Source organism: Podarcis tiliguerta (assembly GCF_965153285.1).
Source record: "Podarcis tiliguerta genome assembly, chromosome: 13".
Taxonomy (NCBI): domain Eukaryota; kingdom Metazoa; phylum Chordata; class Lepidosauria; order Squamata; family Lacertidae; genus Podarcis; species Podarcis tiliguerta.
In genome coordinates this window covers 24,209,272-24,226,599 of record NC_139546.1, presented here as the reverse complement: position 1 = coordinate 24,226,599, position 17,328 = coordinate 24,209,272, and positions in this window count along the sequence as shown.

Sequence of the window (17,328 nt, the reverse complement as noted above, 5' to 3'; positions counted from 1 at the left end):
TATTCATCATGAAATTCCCAGGTAGATCTCTCTCATTTTTTAAAAATTTCGGCCTCAGTCATGCCTTTGATGTGGGATTACCTTACTGGGACATTTTGAGGGTGAATACAATGGCTTGATCCTTAAGGGAGCTCACAGGAAAAAGGTTTCCCGTCTTCTCCAGGGGGCCCTCACAGAACAATGATGGGTGGGGTGAGCAGACTGAAACCTTTCCTCTCACGAACTTCATTAAGTTGACTTTGGACCCAAGCCACAACCATATAGTTTTGTGAATGAAAGCTTGTATCAGTACTAGAAACCCATGCAAATGGGAAACTGAGAGCTGATTCATACCTGTGCGTTCATTGCTTAATGGTGCAATTTGCTTGTGTGAATGGAAGTTGCCCTCACAGCATTTCATTTCACCTTGCCTCCCCATGTATAAAGGGATGCCCCTCCCAAAAAACCCCGCTTTTCCCTTGAGGCTGCTTGCACATCCAACTGTCAATAATGAAGCCTGCGACCACACTGTGGAAGAGGATCAACCAATATTTGCCCCTGACTTTTTGACTGTGTATACATAAGGCGTTAATGCATACATGGGTTGCTGTTCCTTTGTGTGCTTTGGTCTGCTTTTTATGCCTTAAAATCTGCCTCAGTGTTTCCCATCCACACTAGTGGGCGGTGCTTGATGGGATTTATTTGTGCTGTGTGGGCTATCCTTCCCCACAGGGTGGCGCTGTGGTCTAAACCACTGAGCCTCTTGGGCTTACTGATCAGAAGGTCAGTGGTTTGAATCCCCACGAAGGGGTCAGCTCCCGTTGCTCTGGCCCAGCTCCTGCCAACTTAGCAGTTTGAAAGCACGCCATGCAAGTAGATAAATAGGTACCACTGTGGCGGGCAGGTAAACGGCATTTCCGTGCGCTCTGGTTTCCATCACGGTGTTCCGTTGCGCCAGAAGCGGTTTAGTCCTGCTGGCCACATGACCCAGAAAGCTGTCTGTGGACAAACGCCGGCTCCCTTGGCCTGAAAAGTGAGATGAGAGCCACAACCCATAGCTGCCTTTGACTGGACTTAACCGTCCAGGAGTCCTTTACAAGCCAGAAACCTGTTACACGTGGGTAGGTGTTTGTTTACCTGTGCACCTTTTTACATATATATATTTTAATGAACTACAAGTGTTTCAATCTACCAGACATGCACAAAAGCTCAGTCAAAAATAATTTTAAAAGCTGGGCAATGATTTGAAGCCAAACACATGAAAGGTTGCTGCTTCCTTTCTCCTCCTTCTCCTTCCTGTTCTCCTTCTGCTTCTCTTATACCTGCAAGACCAAATGTTAGATTTAGAACTAGCCATTTTGCCCAAGAGTTCTGTGCAAAGGAGTGGTTTTTAAAATGAAAATAACATGGATGTGCTTTTGGCAGCAGCCAGTAGAAAAAGGCAGGCTGCATCCTTTTAGCTGATGGGAACAAAATGTACACCTTGGAGGATAAGGGATGCAATAGATATCGCACCCAGTGAAATGTTGTTACAGTTGTAAGAACAAGCCCCGATGCCCACGCAATGCACTTCAGCACAGCCACAGTTGGGTCATGTGTGGTTTTATGTGGGATGGGTTTTTTTTTTCTTACCGATTATCTGTGGATTGGGAAAACCCAAATTTGGCAGGGGGAAGTGGATGCAACAACAACAAGAGACACAGTCGGCTTCAAATGCACATTCTTTTTTTTTATTATTAATATTTTATTAAAGTTTTTACATAAAAAAAGGAAACAAGAAATAACAAAAAAATACAAAATTACAGAAATACAAAACAACAAAAAACAGCAAAAAGAGAGAAAAAGAAAAAGAAATAAAAACAATTCCATCTTCATAATATTTCTTGCGTTTACTTATTTCCCAGACTTCCCCACACCTCCCCTCACTGTATTCCAATTCATATATTTGATCAGCAAATCCCTTCCCTCTGTCTTAACTGATCTTTATCTTAATTTTGATATCTTAATGTATCTTGATCTCCTTAGTATCTTAACATATTGAATCTTTTAATTTTACACCTTTTTACTAATAACCTTTTACGTTCAATCTGATGTCATTCTAACATTCATTCAAATGCACATTCAACTCCACTGTGGGTGAGCCCTGTAACGCAAGGGTAAATTCTGTGTCTCCCCACCCCTGCCACATCTTGGATTGCTGCGCAAGGTATAAAATCTGCAGGGTGCTCCCCTCCCAGATTTCCACTGAGTAATGTTGAGTATTGCGAGCTCCTCCTTCCTCTTTCTCCCTTCCAGTTTCTTCTAGTAGAGGCCCCACCCAGCTCAACTCTTCCCTGAAGCCCTTTGGCATAAAAGCTGGGCTTATTCACTGCAAGCCACATGACAGCGGTGCTCCACCTGCAGCCAGTACCCACCTAGCAACTGTGCGCCACTCCCTGGCAACGGGTTTATGAGCATTCCACAGGCTCAGGTGCGCTGAGGATAACCATCCCAGGGTTCTCATTACGTCCTGCAACATCCTGGCCTCTCCCGAGGGCCAATGACTTCACCTAGCACCAGCCATGAAATCATTTTTTAGATGGTTTTAGGCTCCCACACCTCCCAGCATAGCTCCTCGCGTCCTCATAATGGGAGCCAACATTATCTGGAAAAAGGTGGACAGGTGGCTGTGGTCAGCAGCCTGAGGAAGGAAGTGAAGGCAGTGCTCATCGTTTCAGCACTTCAGCAAAGTGGTGCATCTTCAGCATGGGTAGGCAAGCCAAGGCCCGGGGGCCAGATCCGGCCCAATCGCCTTCTCAATCCATCCTACAGATGGTCCGGGAATCAGGGTGTTTTTACATGAGTAGAATGTGTGCTTTTATTTAAAATGCATATCTGGGTTATTTCTGGGGCATAGGAATTCGTTCATCCCCCCCAATATATATATATATATATATATAGTCCAGGCCCCCACAAGGTATGAGGGACAGGCTCCCTGCTGAAAAGGTTTGGTGACCCCTGATCTTCAGGCTGCAAAGGCAGTCAGGGATCCCATACCCTCCAACATTTCTCCAATGAAAATAGGGGAGTTCTATTCCATACTACTACTACTAATAATAATATTTATACCCCGCCTATCTGAGTGGGTTGCCGCAGCCACTCTGGGCAGCATCCAACATATATAGAAACAGTGCTTTTTTCTGGGGGGATGCAGGGGATATGCATGCCCCTAAACATTTTGTGAATATTTGTCCTTTTGTCCATTTACTTTTTATTTTCCCCGATTTATTTTTCCTGATTTGAACTATGAAATGGTGACTTTCTTGAGTCAAAATGAGAGTACTGTACCCCTAAACATTTTTTTAGGTAAAAAAAGCACCGTATAGAAATATAATAAAACTTAAAAAAATAAATAAACAAAACTTCCCCATACAGGGCTGCCTTCAGGTGCCTTCTAAAAGTTGTAGAGTTACTTATATCTCCTTGGCTTGGGGGGCTCCAACGTTTCTCCAGTGAAAATAGGAATGGCCTAAGGAAAAGCTGGTCATTCTGGGATCAAATCAGAAACTGGGACAGCTTCTGTAAGTCTGAGACTGTCCCTGGAAAATAGGGACACTTGGGGTGGGTCTGGAATGCACAAGCCCTGCTGGGGCAAGCCCAAGGCAGCATCCTGTTTTCACAGTGGCCAAACAGATGCCTGTGGGAGGCCCATAAGCAAGGCATGAGCGCACCAGCCCTCTCCACTTGCAATTCCCAGAAGCCAGTGTTGCCTTTGACAATGGGAGCCAGCAGTATCTGGAACATACCAAAGGCAACATGCCCTTAATTAGTAGGCTTGACACCTAGGGCTGTGTGCCTCCTAGCATGTGCAGAGTGCCAGCAAGAAAAGAGGAAACGTGTGTGTGTCCCACAAGCCAAGTGCCTCTGAGCATGTGCAGATCATCTTTTCTTTGTGATGATGGAATGGCCCTTGCTGGATCCGACGTGGCTCTTCTGTGTCGTGGGATTTAGCACCCTCCCTCTTCTCCAGCCTACATGCCTCCAGTTGTGTCAATCAATGCTCTGCTGCCTTTGGGCGACCTGGGATGGGGTGACACCCGGCGACTCCAACGCAAATGCAGCCCATCGCTCCAGTGCAACACCTTAGCATACAGGTGCCCATGCTGTGACGGCAGCGACAGACTCAGCTGGCTTTTTCTTCTTCATCATCTTAACATTGCTCATCCTCCGGTTTTGGCAACAGGCCCAGAAGATAAAAAATAAAATTCCGGTCAGACCAGACCAATTGCTGTCTGGGTGGCAACCTTCCTTGATTATCTCCCTTATTCTCTGAATCATTATTTCAGCAGATGCTGGGTTTTCCTTCCTGTGGAGATGAAGAGTTACAGCTGCCCAAATTCTCTCTCCAGCACCACTGCGAAAGGTAGAAGAGCCATTCCCTCCATTAAATCGGCTCGCTCCTGTAGATGACTAACAGTGAAATCATATGCCTGTCTACTCGGAGGTACTGAATTCACTGCCACTTACTTCCAATCAATTGTTCATTGGATTCAGTGGTGTAGCGTGGGTTGCTGGCACCCAGGGTGGGCAAGCTGCTGACACCACCAGACCACACATACACACACACACACACACACACACACAGAGCCAAGCAAGACTGTGCTGAGCTGCACTACACCGTGTTCCCGCAAAGGGGGAGGGGCCTGGCCAGCTGATGTGACCCTTGGCAGGTGAATCCCCTCAGTGCCCATGGAGAAGAGTGCCCGTAGTCATTCCTTTGCCTACCCGCCTCCCTCCATCTGTGCCTGCTCACTGTGAGCCTGAGCCCCACTTCTGCTGGGTGGGGCAGGGATCCCCATGGAAGCCAGCGCTTGCTTTGGGACACCTTGTTGTGCCCCCTCAGAATTCTGCGCCCGGGGCCATGGCACACCCCCAAGCACCTTCCAAGCTACACTACTGCTTGAACTGCAGCCTGAAAGAGAGGAACCTGCCGAAAAACCACCGTTTCTGCCCTGAAAGTCTCTCCTAAATAGGTGGGGGTGGGGGAGAGAATGTGTGCTGTGATGACTCACCACTGAGAACAAAGCACCCTGCCCGTGCTTGTGGATACCCTCGTCTCCACTATAATCCCACTTCTTTGACTCGTGTCAGATGTCCCGGGTACGGAAAACAGGTTCCAAGGCTGAGCCCCGGCACGGATGAAAAGCCAGCCTGCAATACACCAGCAGGCCAAATTCAGCGGCTCTGTGGCAGCACAACAGATTCAATAATAATAATAATAATGCAAGAGGGCACTGGATGAAGCGATGATGTTTATAGTGAGCAGAAATTTAATTCTGTGTTTTCTCCCCAGTTGGGAAATCGGTTTAGATACCGCGAAGCGTCGTTGACCTGCAAAGGGTTATGTTTTGACATACACATAATACAGCAAAGATTTTGACGGCGTTTTTCTTTCTCGTGCGAGGGGGCGGGCTGCTCTCTGTTGCCCTGGCAGTAGCTCCTTTGCTGGAAACCGAGGGAAAAGGAATTTTCTGCGTCGGTGTTTTGATACTGCCAAAGCAAGGATCCTGTCCTTGGCTTCGTGAGTGTCGCCGGGGTCTGTCTGGACTAAACAGACCCTTATCCCAAATATTTGCTGTGGAGTGGAGAAAAAGGGGGTAGGTCTCCCCATCCAACCACTGTTGCCATTGGGTACACACTCAACGTTGCTGAGCGCAGCAATTTAAGGCAATTTAAATGCCTCTCTGTACTTGCACCCCATGGGACGAAAATAGTGTTGGGTGGGTTTCTTTCTTCGTCCTGCTCCTTTTCATTATTTTGTGGATAAGAGAAGATTTCTTATTAGGGATGGCGAATACAGAATCAAGGGCGGCACATTTTCTTAATAAAAACTACACGTGAAATTTTTGCATGCATGTGCCAGCAGAACTGCAGTGCTGGATCAGACCAAGATCCCATTTCTATAAGCTCCGCTGGATGCTTTTAGGAAGATTGCAACAAGCAGCTCATGAAGGCAACTTGTTCTTTGACCCCAGCATCTCGTATCCAGGGCTAGACTGCCCCTGCATCTAGATGCTCCATAGCCAAAATCTGTTGATTAGCCCAATCTAATGCAGAGTTATCTAATCCTTTTTTATGCTACCTAAGACAAAGACCATAAACCACATCATGCCCTGGTGATGTTTCCTTGCGTTGATTTTCTGCAGTGGTAGCAATGGACATCGTATACCGCTGGCTGTTGAGTGTGTATTGACTTTTGTGGTGTTTTACTTTTACATCAAAAGGGATGCGGGTGGTGCTGTGGTCTAAACCACAGAGCCTAGGGCTTGCCGATCAGAAGGTCGGCAGTTCGAATCCCTGCAACAGGGTGAGCTCCCGTTGTTCTGTACCAGCTCCTGCCCACCTAGCCGTTTGAAAGCACACTAAGTGCAAGTAGATAAATAGGTACCGCTCTGGCAGGAAGGTAAACGGCGTTTCCGAGTGCTGCTCTGCTTTTGCCAGAAGCGGCTTAGTCAGGCTGGCCACGTGACCCAGAAGCTGTCTGTGGACAAACGCCGGCTCCCTCAGCCTATAGAGTGAGATGAGCACCGCAACCTCAGAGTTGTCTGTGACTGGACGTAACGGTCAGGGGTACCTTTACCTTACTTTTACATCATTTTAACAGGTAAAAATGATTGACAGATAGCTTTGTTTTTATTCCCAGTGATTTTGGACACTTGCATTGTTGCTGTTCTCATTTTTCAGGGAGGAAGCTAAGAGAAGAGTGGCTGAGCAGGGATTTGATCCTCAGTCTCAATCCTACAGGACCACAGTATGCTCTGTTTTATGTTGCGGTTCTGCAGAACCAAAGGAATTTCAGGCCTTGCTTTTGGGCTTCTGTTTGGCCACTGTGAGAAAAGGATGCTGGATTAGGTAGAACTTTTAACCTGACCTGACCAGTCTCCCTTTATATCCTTACAGCATTCTGCAGAAACCTCAGCTTGCTCTTAAAAAAAGGAAAAGGAAGCCCAGCGCTTACGCGAAAGCTGTATCTGGTACACATAAAAATATAAGAATTGCCTTGCTGCATCAGAAGCCAAAACTAGGAAGGGAAGGGACTGGTTGCAAGAAAACAAGAGAGAGTGTCCTCAAATCCCAACCCCCCTAAAAAAGATTTGGGTGCCCACTCAATAATAAAAGGGGGTGGGGGGATTTTGAGAATACTTTTCTGCTTTCTTGCTGAATCAGACCATCTACTGATTCTGTTATGTACTGAGTTGAATAGGATCCAAAATGGAGCAGTCTGATTGGTCCTAGAATAATAGGATTCAGAATGCAGCAGTCTGATTGGTCCTAGGACAATAGGACCCAGAATGCAGCAATCTGATTGGTCCACAGGAGCCACCCAATCCAGCTCCAGGTGGAAGTGAATCCCCGACCTGATTGGCCTACAGGAGAATCCCATTATTAGCCAATCACGTGGGGCACATTGTGTAAATAATGCATATAAAGCAGACATTCTGGGGGAACTTCCATTCCTCCTCACCACTATGAGCTGAATAAAGAGCATGAAATCCACTCTCCACTCCGAGTATATTTCAGATTCTGTTAGCTGCAGGGAGTTGTTGTTGTTGTTTTAATTGAATTTATGTACCGCCCTGTACCTGAAGGTCTCAGGGCAGTTCACAGGACAAAATCAGAATATAAAAGTTGGACTAGATGATTCTTGGAGTCCATTCCAACGCTACAATTTTACGATTCTGCTCCAGGGGTGGGGAACCTGGTGAGTGTGCATTTGTGCATGTGCGCTCACACACACACACACACACACACACACACACACATTTTGTTTCTTTGTTTTGCCAAGGACCTCATTCTCTTAGCGATGCAATTTGTCTGGAGCCACATGCCAGTGGAGGGAGGGGCACCTGCCCCAAGGAGGAGGGCCGCCCACTTTTCCTCAGCTCTCCTTGCCACCTGCATGACATTAGGCCAAGGGCTACAGGTTCCACACCCCTAAATTAGTTCACCCTCTGTCATTTGTGAGCTGCTGGGTGCTCAAAATAAGGCCATCAAGATGACAACTTCCTCTCTCTCTCTCTCTCTCATTTCTTCAAAGAGGTGTACACAAAGATTCCATTCAGATACTATAATACTAATAATAATTTGTTATTTATACCCCTCCCATCTGGCTGGGTTTCCCCAGCCACTCTGGGCGGCTTCCAACTGAATTCTTAAAAACAATACAGCATCAGACATTAAAAACTTCCCTAAACAGGGCCGCCTTCAGTTGCCTTTTAAAAGTAAAATAGTAGTTTATTGCCTTGACACCTGATGGGAGGGCGTTCCACAGGGCGGGCGCCACTACCAAGAAGACCCTCTGCCTGGTTCCCTGGTTCCCTCACTTCTCGCAGCGAGGGAACTGCCAGAAGGCCCTCGGCACTGGACCTCAGTGTCCGGGCTGGATGATGGGGGTGGAGACGCTTCTTTAGGTATACAGGTATACTACTCATTATGTAACTGAACCTGCGACAAAATGTTGCAGTGTGTTCAGCTTTCCAGCTTGCTATGTACAGTACTAGCATTATTGCAAGCCATGCACAGCTCCATTAGGGCTCCCCCACCCTCAGGTTTTCCATTCTTCTTTCCAGCTGACTCTCAACATCTACCAAGTATGCTCAGTTTTCATTGGGCTTCAAGGGAGGTGCCACACCTTAGCCCCCCCCCCCCGTGTGTGTGTGTTTTGAAAAAGCACTTACAGATCCAGCAGTCCACAGACACACACACACCACCTGCTAATACTCTTGTTTCTCATCAGCCTTGTGCTGGTTCCATTCCCATCAGCACTCACCGCTTTAGTTCACTATTAGAGGAAACGGATGTTCTTCCTGAGCTTTGCCCAATACTCCCCTCCCCCTTTTCTTTTTAAAGGCATGCGATCGAGTGGCTACTGCCACATCTTTCGATTGTGAACGTGCTCCACTTAAGATACTGTTCCGCTTCCTCCTTTGTTCGACAATATGATGAGCTTCTTGGACAGTCTTTGCACAGAGAGAGAGAGAGGGAGAGACTGAGACTTCTGGTATTCTCAAAAAGAACAATTTACTAATTTATTGGAATTAATGGAACCAAAGCAGCAGCAGGTTGGCTAAAGGCAGAGGCCAGAAGGGTGCAGGAAAGGATGTTGTTGGGTGCAAAACTAATTATGGAGGAATGAAAGAGGAGCCATTCTTGCCGAAAATGCCTCCTTCACTGCCAAAGGTGCAGGAAGTCCGTGACCCTTTGTATTTGCCCCCCTCTAAGCAGCAAGTTCCGCTAGGCCTTTTATCCTTCCTTGTCATTCACCACTTCATTAATTATCTTTTATGATGAAGTGGTACCTAAATTTGTTCAAACGTGCTGGGAGCAGCATTCTACCAGATCTACCAGCGCAAGGATTTCTACTTGGGCAATACGGCTTCCCCTTCCTCTCCCCGTGTGCCTCACGCAGCCTCCCCATATCTGCTCCAAAGGCTGGGAGGAACCCCCCCCCCCCAAAAAAAAAAAGATTTAGAAGGAATGGGTGTGGGGGTGCACAGGGAACGAGACGGTAAAGTCCTTTGCACAGCCCAAAGTCTTTGCATAAGAAGATCTATTTAATCGGATATCGCCCAGTACGTTTTAAATTTTTAAAAAGTCTCTTTGCTGTGCTTTTGTAAACCTCTTGTAAACCTTCACCAAATTTTGCGTGGTGGCTCCTGACATCCAGGAACAGGTTTCCATCTTTGTGTGGATATAACTCAATGAAATTTTGGATAAGATCTTTCTTTCTTTCTTTCTTTCTTTCTCTCTCTCTCTCTCTCTCTCTCTCTTTCTTTCCTTCTTTCTTAGAATTCACAAGCAACACAAGGCTAGTATAGAAATAAATCTACCCCCAAGACACAATTGTGGTAGGCTCTGGAGCAGGGGTCACCAACCTAAGGCCCATGGGTCGGAAGTGGCCAGTGAAGGACCGGCCCCGTGAACCGAGCCACCCGCTTGCACACTGCACTAAACCAGTGCAGGGCGGCACAGGGACTCACTTCCGTGGCACCAGAAATTGCGTCTGCACAGATGCCAAAAATCACAGGTGCACGTGCGCACACACGCGCGATCCAGCCCATGGAGGCACCTCCATGGACCAATCCAGCCCAGGCAAGATAAACCTTACTGACCCCTACTCTGGAATCAACACAGAGGTGAGAACCAACCAGGCTTCTCCTACCAATGCTTTCTTTTTGTAGCCAGGAGGACAGCAGACTTGCTATTTTCCAGCCTTCAGCTGCAATTCCACGCATGGCTTTAAACCTCTCTTGCATGTTGCAGCAGGCTTGGCAGAGAAAACGGGGCTTCTATTTTTTAATTCTTAATGAGCATGACTATGTCCTCCCATTCTGCATCTAGGAGAAGGCAACACACAGAGAGAGCGCAGCAGATGTCACTTGGCCATGAGAGTAATTTCTAAGGAATGGGGAATTGTAAGGTGTGTGTTGTCTCTCTAGGTTAACAGCAGCGCACTTACGTTCTTTCCCAGAAGGCTACCCCAGGTAGCCTGTTCAGGCCTGTGATTAGGGTTTCGTTTGAGCCGGGCCTCGCCTTGGGACCGCAGAAGGACTCGCTCTCAAGTAAAACATGCACAGGAACTACGAGGCTGGGAGAAACATGACAGCCCTGGAGCGGGACCAGTTATCTTGAAAGCAAAAGCTGCTGGGCATGTATGGACTGCCTTTTCCTCATGATGAACACAGTCTGTTAACCCATCTCCCACAAAAAATCATTTGTAGGAGATGAGGGGTAAAGGAGTCTAGTATGGAGTATGCAGCTGCCAGTTTGTGTCAGGGGCTGGCTGGATGAAGAGGAGTGGTGGGAGGCACAAGCTGGGGAACCAGCAAGGGAAAACCCAGAGGAGGAAGGCTCAGAGCCAGGGGATTGGTGGTGGGACACTGAGGAGAGGTCAAAATGAGAAGATTGGGAGGAGGAGTTGGATGCTGAAGGGGCAGCAGGGTTTAGTGAGCAAGAAGAGCCAGTGACAGGGAACAGTTCAGACGCTGAGGCTGAAGCAGACGAGGGGGGTCAATATACTGTTGAATAATCCAGGAAGTCTCCTGCTGCGACAGGCTCTCCTCCTGCCTGATCTCCAATAACTTGCAGAGTAATAAGACTAGTGTAACAGAGGCCAGAGGTGCGCAGACACGGTTTGAAACTGCTTGGGAAACATCCGGGAGAGGAGGAGCTTTAGAGACAGTGGAGGTCAGGGACCTTTAGTCCTGGCAACTGCCCCATAGCAGCAAGACCTTCTGGGAAGGGTTGCTGAGACCACGAGGCCGAGTTTGTTTCATTTCCTTGAACTTCACTGGCATTAGACAGCTCCTTCTTTTCTTGCCAACCTGTGTCTGGCTCCAGCCCTGACAGGTTGGGTGCAAGCGATAAGTCCCAGCACCTTAGCCCATAAGCAAAGCCCATAGGAAATTCTGTAAACGTCTACACAGAAGCAGCAACTCCCCATTTAGTTTGTTTACTCCCAGGGAAGTGGGTACAGGATTGCAGCATAAATAACAGAGAGAGTGCCTCTGAGTAGTTGCAGAGTGCATTTTCCTCACTCAGTGGAGGTGGTCCCATGGGGGGGGGTGGGGGGAAACAGTGGCAATGCTAACATTTGGCGCTCCCCATCTCTCTTTTTCTGTTCTACATCATCAATTGCAGCACTCGCCACAAGAACGTGACTATCTGGGCTGTGGAGATGCTTAGATTGAGGAAGATGACTTTTTGATTCCTGCTGTGGTTGGATGCTCACACCTCTCTCTCTGCCCCTCAGAACAGTGGTAACCCAATTTTGGAAACTGGCGATGGGAATTCTCCTAGCTTTTTTCTCCTCTGGGCTCTGTAGGAAGAGAGGAAACTAAGGATGCAGCTTATGATAAGGCCTTGTTTTTGTGTGTGCCAATCAGGCAAGGAGGAGTGTGTGTGTGTGTGATGGGCCAACTGGCAGTGAAACACCGGTGGGAACAGTCTGCCTGTTTCTATGCCAAGGGTGCCAACTTCCCCAGGCAAAGGCGGTGCCAAGCCTGTTTCTGCTCTCGATGAGCCAGCTCCTGTGCAGAAACGAATGAGGCCTTTCCCAAGCTCGCCGGTGCCCACACCCTGGCCCAGCCTCACCATGGCCTTCCTCCTGCTTTGCTGAACTTGGCATTTTTGGGTGCTGGCTTTGAGCATTGAAACCAGAAGGTTGAGTCAGTGCGTTCCCCCTCTGGGCATGGAACAAGGAGGGGCAGGGGCCTATCTCAGGGGCAGGCAGAGAGGCAAGGAGGGGGGATGGGTCAGCTCCAGGCTTTATATACGTTGTGCCGTCACAGTTGTTAATTTTTGGTAGGCTGGCATGAAAGGATCCGGAACTATTGCTCACTGCAGCCAACGCTCATAAATTGTTTCCAAGCCCACAAACAGGTGACCTAATGGTGTGGACGGTAACTCTTCTGAGCACATGCAGAGGGCATTTTTGTTTGCTGTGGAATCACAGCACATCCCACACAGAGCTGTCTGGGGATGAGGGCTAGGCTTTTCGATCTGAAGGCTGCAAATCTCTGTTGGATCCCAAAGCTTCTAAGAAACAGACCACTGCTAAGAAACAGGGCTTGCTGGAGCTGGCATCCTCTTCCCTGCCTCCTCCCCACCACACCTAGTACCAGAAGCGAACCAGCAGTAAATCACACCCTGCAAGTTGGAGTTACCTCTTTATTACCAAAAACACAATTGGCATAGAAGTGTCAGGCCTAATGAGCTGACTGACCTTCTGATCAACAAGCCCAAGAGGCTCAGTGGTTTAGACCACAGCGCCACCCGTGTCCGTACCCTAATGAGCACAGACACTCATCTCCAGCAGGTCTTGCCCCGTGAAGCAGTTGCTGAGATTGGCGGTCCCCACCTCCCCACAGCTGCCTAAGTCTCCTCCTCTCCATGGCTTTCTCCAAGCAATCAGAGGTGAGGTCTGCACATCACTGATCTCTCCGCCCTTTTCATACCTCTTCTGGTTCTGGGAGATCAGGGGAGAGAAAAGCTTGTTGCAGGAGGAGACAGCTGTGATTCTTCAGCAACCTGACTCACCTCTGCCTCTTGACCCTGCTGCTCTTCAGCCTCTGCTTCTGCCCCTGATTCTGGACTTCTCTCTGCCACAGGCTCTCCCAGCTCACTAAGCCCTGTTACCTCTTCAGCTTCCCTCTTCTCCCTCTGACCACTCATGTCTTCCCACCACGACTCCCTGGGCTCTGAGTCTTCTTCTCTTGGTTGATCCCCAGCTGGTGCCTCCCACCATTTCTCTGCGTCCAACTAGTCCATAACACACAGGCAGTGGGCACATTAGCGGCTTCTGTTTGTTTCATGCCACTTTTTAACATCGCTGTACACACCAGAGTAGACAGCATCTTAAAAAGGGAGATATCACCTTGCCAACAAAGGTCCGTATAGTTAAAGCTATGGTTTTCCCAGTAGTGATGTATGGAAGTGAAAGCTGGACCATAAAGAAGGCTGATCACCAAAGAATTGATGCTTTTGAATTATGGTGCTGGAGGAGACTCTTGGGAGTCCCATGGACTGCAAGAAGATCAAACCTATCCATTCTGAAGGAAATCAGCCCTGAGTGCTCACTGGAAGGACAGATTGTGAAGCTGAGGCTCCAATACTTTGGCCACCTCATGAGAAGAGAAGATTCCCTGGAAAAGACCCTGATGTTGGGAAAGATTGAGGGCACAAGGAGAAGGGGATGACAGAGAATGAGATGGTTGGACAGTGTTCTCGAAGCTACCAGCATGAGTTTGACCAAACTGCGGGAGGCAGTGGAAGACAGGAGTGCCTGGCGTGCTCTGGTCCATGGGGTCACGAAGAGTCAGACACAACTAAACGACTGAACAACAACACACCAGAGAGTGGGTTGAGGATGTCTCCACCCACCCAAACTCCTATTCAACAAAGCTGTCATCTGCGCATGCGCAATGACTGTCTCAAATGTGCGCACCTCTGTAAACCAAATGTGGCTTAGATTTTCAAATTGGACAGAAGTAGGTTTGCGGGGAAATGCCTCAAAGAGCAGCATTTCTCAAGAAGCTACAGGATGCATATGGATTGTGGCTAATGTCATGTGCACTCAGCTTCAAACAGTGGGAGCACACGAGAGTCGGAGTCAAGGGTAAAGCGTATGCAGCCGAAAAATCAGAATTGTTCCCTTAAATTCCTTATTTGGGGAAGCAAGGTGCTTTAGACGTATGGTGTTGAGGCTTTCAGAAACGGCTGAATCTATAACTAGCAGTTTATGGGACTGAGACCGCACGTCGAGGCTGACAACAATCGTTTTTAAGGGAACTGAAAAGTGGTTCGAGGGAGCTTGACTTTTCTGGAGCGCGCGCACGCGCGTCTTTTGTACCGCTGTCGAGCAGGTTGGGCAGGTTCCTGAAACAATGCAAAGCCCTGCCCGACCTGTTTTACCCCCGGAGCCAAAACTGGAGCGAGTCTGCACGCCGGGAGCAACGCTCCCTCTTCTTTTCTGACAGCCTTCGTGTCTCTCGCAGGATATCAGTGTCAGAAGAACGAGGAAAGGAGGCGGGAGAGCGCCTTCCTCGATCCCCCCCCCCCCCGTCCAGTCTGCGTGAAGTGGAATGCGATCCCAGGCAGTTGCTTAAGGTCAGGCTCGTCCTTCCAGCCCCAGGTCCCTCCTGGCTCTGGATTCCTGGTTTTTTTGTTTTTTACACCCACGTCTCGGTGACGCCAAAGGAATCAAAAACATCTGTGCATCCGTCCCCGCCCTGGCTCACACGCCTAAGTCTTGGACTTGACAAGATAATATTTATCTCCGCCGTTGCCGCATGAGCCGTTCCATCGCTTTCCCTCCCAGCGCTCTCGCGTGCAAATCTTATCTTTTGCAAAGGCAAAAATGCTCTTTTCCTGGTGCTCGCCTCGCCTTTGAACGCTCCCCCCTGCCCGCTCACGGATGGCCCCGTGAAAGACGCGCCCGGCCTCCCACGGCTGGGCCTGAACTTCCCTGACCTGAAACACCCACCCTCGCCAACTCCGGCGCAGGGGCGCGCAATAAATAAATGGCTAGTGGAGGCACGGCTCATTATGTGTCACACAATCACACACACACACACAGAGGAGCTGGAGATGCGACAGCTGGCGTGTGCGTCTGCGTGTCTGGAAGATGAAAGCCTCGCCAGGCGCGGGATCTTTTTGATGGCGTCTTCCTTTCTTCCGGGGCGCAAGCTGCGCTTTTGCGCAGCTACAAAGCGCTTTGAAGCTTCAAGGCGCTCGCTCCTAACTTAGGGCGGGGGAGTGGGGGAGTGCATTCTGATAATTGGGTCAGGCGACTGCGTTATAGCACCCCCGAATCTGATCAAGAGAATTCAGACGGTCTCTCTCTCTCTCTCTCTCTCTCTCTCTCTCTCTCTCTTCGTTTGGTTCTTCTCGGAACTGAGATGACAAGGCAGGCGCGCACATCCTTGCCACGCCGATTCCCCCCTCTACATCCATCCCGCCTCCCGTTCCCGCTCCAGTCGGCCTCCCCCCCCCCCCCCACGCCTTGTATCCTGTCCCAGTTTAGATTTCAAAGGAACCAGCAGGGGTGCCAACTTGAATAAAATATTTGGTGGAGGGGGCAGGTAAGCCCCACCCTGCAGAATCGATCACAGGAAGCGGAGTACGTACACGATTTGAATATCAATGGCTATCACCTTTGTGGGGGCACGGCCCCATTGAATATTTTATTGGGGGCGAGCAAAGGGAGCTTGGCCCCTAGGAGCTGTCTCCTATGGGAACCACGGAGTCTTCCTGGCTTCTAACTTTATCATGCTGTGCCTCCAGCCTCTCTGCTCTTATATTCACTGGAAGTGGGAACTGTAGTTTCTTAAGGGGTCCAGGGATTTTAGCTCTGTGTGGGGCGGGGGGGGGGCTATGGTTTCACATTCTGGTACAATTAAAGTGGTTTGGAAGACCTTGTGCAACAAACCTGCTACCAGCTAAAAAAACTGTGTTTTGCTGTAAGCTGCAGGAAAAGGCAACTGAAAAGTGTGGGATAATGTTGGCTTGATGCAACATGCAAACAAATCAGAACGTGCGCTCAGCAAATAGCCAACGTAACCATCCAGTGCAGACTTTGTGCAAACAAATCAGGAGAAACAGGGAAGCAGGTTGTCTCAGAGAGCACCAGAGTCTTGCATTGCAGGTGTTCAGGTGTGCATTTCCTGCGTTTCCTGGAAGTGTGGAAAGGGAGTTGACATTTGTAAAACGACGACCAGGCACCAAGATGCATGGAGCCAGACAGCAACAGGTGAAACCAACTAATTCTAGTTGGGTCTCCACCCTCCTCCCTGCTGCGTTCTGCAGGCACTAAACTAAGCTCTATGAGGAGAAAGGTGACAGCCAGGGCCATCTCACCACTCACCCCGCTCTGCCAGGCTGGATACAAGTAAGAAAGCAGGTAAGTGGTTGGTTGGTCCATTTGCCATATTGGACCAGTCTCCACTGGCCCAGAGGTTTGCATGCCATATCTGCCACACCCATAGTGGATGCACACACGCCTTGTTTTTTTCCATTTGGATGAGCCAGTTAGGTAAAGTCAATCGCAGCATCTTTTGCCTCTGGCTGGGCTCACAGGCCTGGAGCTGTGAGGATCCTGCGATCCTGCAACTCAAAGGCAGCCATTTTTAGCAAGTGCAGAATTCAACATCCAGAGAATTTCAAGGTACTTTTTAAAAAAAGAGAGCAATTTTTCTAGCCTTTCCAGCTGTCAAGATAGGAGGATGAGTGTGGGTGTGTGGGGGGAACCATGTGGTGAAAGCAGCTCAGTACATCTAAAATCTCAGCAGACAGTTTGGTGGACGTGAGGCAGGCAAGGCTTCAGTGCCTCTTCTCATGACTCACAGAAGCAGAATGGATTATATGCAAAATAAGCAAGTATATGCAAATGTGCATGATTTGCATAATATCTACGGGTCAGCTGTTCTTTCTGCAGAACTTTGGATATATATATTTAAGTGCAGAGCATAACATAGCAGTGTTATCGCAGACATGCAGACTGCACGATTCTGCCACTCACATGAAGCCTGATGGGACCCTTCCCTTCAGATCAGAATCTACTTTTTGGCAATGCATAACCTTTCCGCCTTATTGATGCTACGGTCAGAAGATAAAGTTCATGGGCAATCCTCCGAGGACCAGCACACTTTCCTACTTGAGAGAAAAAGATGCAGATAATTACATCATCTTTTTTTCATCAGAAGAGGAAAAGAAGTTGGAAGGGAACAGATTTTGAAAAGCAGAACTGTTAAGCCAGTGGCATCTACCGCCCATAGGGCAGAAGGCCAGGAGGCCAACAGTAGGTGGCACTAG